General features: G+C 36.0%; 1 pseudogene; it reads left to right on the top strand.

The window, feature by feature from the left end:
* The first annotated feature begins 928 nt into the window (after positions 1-928).
* Positions 929-1,029, top strand: LOC142436842 (U6 spliceosomal RNA; annotated as a pseudogene).
* Positions 1,030-1,468: the final 439 nt, after the last annotated feature.

The raw sequence follows: 1,468 nt of genomic DNA, 5'->3' as shown, positions 1-1,468 counted from the left end.
GAAGACCCAGAACAAAAAATTATATCAATATGAATGAGGCGGTGTGCAGAGTGGAGACCAAAAACCCATCTGTAGACAATTGGACATCCCCTCTCAGAAGGGTCACAAGGAAGAGACGAGCCAGTCATAATGCAGTATGGCATTGATGAAACATACAATTTTCCTCTAGTTCTTTAATGCTTCCTTCCCCCTCACTATCATGACCCCAATTCTACCTTACAAGTCGGCTAAACCAGAGCATGTACACTGCTACGGATAAGAGCTCACAACACAGGGAATCTGGGACAGATAACCCTCTTAGGACCAATAATGAGAGCAGTGACACCTGAAAAGGAAGGGGAAGTTGGGAGGAGAAATATGGAACCAATCACTATGATCAACATATAACCCACTCCAAGGGGGACAGACAACATAAAAGTGGATGAAGGAAGACAGCACTTGGTGTAGGTGACCAGATTTTAACATTGGTAAAGCGGGACACCAGCGGGACACCATTGATAAAACTCATATCCTGGTGAAATAGCCACATGGCAGCTGAAAACCATATAACCTAGCTTGTGCATTCTTTTCCAAAATCAGGACTTATTAAAAATGCCGCGGGATGCGGAAACAATTGTTAAAAATCGGGACTGTCCCGCCAAAAGCAGGACGTCTGATTACGAGTGTAAAGAAAATGTTTTGAAAATGATGATGGCAACATATGTACAAATGTTCTTGACATAATATATCTATGCATTATGACAAGAGCTGTAAGAGTCCCCAATATAATGATTTAAAAAAAAGATTATGAGTGTACACACACCACAGTCCTATTCTGCCCACTTACCAACTGTTCTCATTAATTTCACATAGTTGGATACTGATAAAATAGAAAAAAAATTTATGAAACACAATGGCAAATTCCTTTTTAAAAATCCACATATAACCAGTTTTAGAAACACATATAGTAAAATCAGAATGGTACAAAAAAGATCAGCACAGACCCTGCCCAAAGATTACACTCAAATTGGTGAAGATTTTCGCATTTTTTGCTTCAGTAAAATATCAAAAGCTTCATTAAAAATCCATACTTAAAAGTCAGTTGAGACTACTACACTAAGATAATTTTAAATTGTCAAGTAAAATCAACCCACTTTAACCTAAGTAATAGCTTGGCTCAAATAAACAAAAAAAAAGGAAATCATTTGTATGTACTAGGCTTCTTTAAAAAATCACTTATATAAGGTCAAATGGTCAATAATTATTGTTTAGAAAAGATGAGAAGACATGGGGAAATGGAAAGTAGATTAATGAAAATGGGACAACCTGAACAGAAATGAATGCTATTGCATTGTGAAGAATGTAACTAATGTCAATTGACAACTTGTGTAGACATTATGGAAAGAGAATCTAAACTGCATCTAAGCCTTCACTGAAAATGCAATGAAATATCCTTTAAAAAATAAAATAGGTAAATAAATTTTTATTT

The sequence above is a fragment of the Tenrec ecaudatus genome, unplaced genomic scaffold (genome assembly GCF_050624435.1).
Source record: "Tenrec ecaudatus isolate mTenEca1 unplaced genomic scaffold, mTenEca1.hap1 Scaffold_68, whole genome shotgun sequence".
NCBI classification, from domain to species: domain Eukaryota; kingdom Metazoa; phylum Chordata; class Mammalia; order Afrosoricida; family Tenrecidae; genus Tenrec; species Tenrec ecaudatus.
The sequence above is the reverse complement of the archived record's forward strand: the minus strand, read 5'-3'. Positions and strand labels throughout refer to the sequence as shown.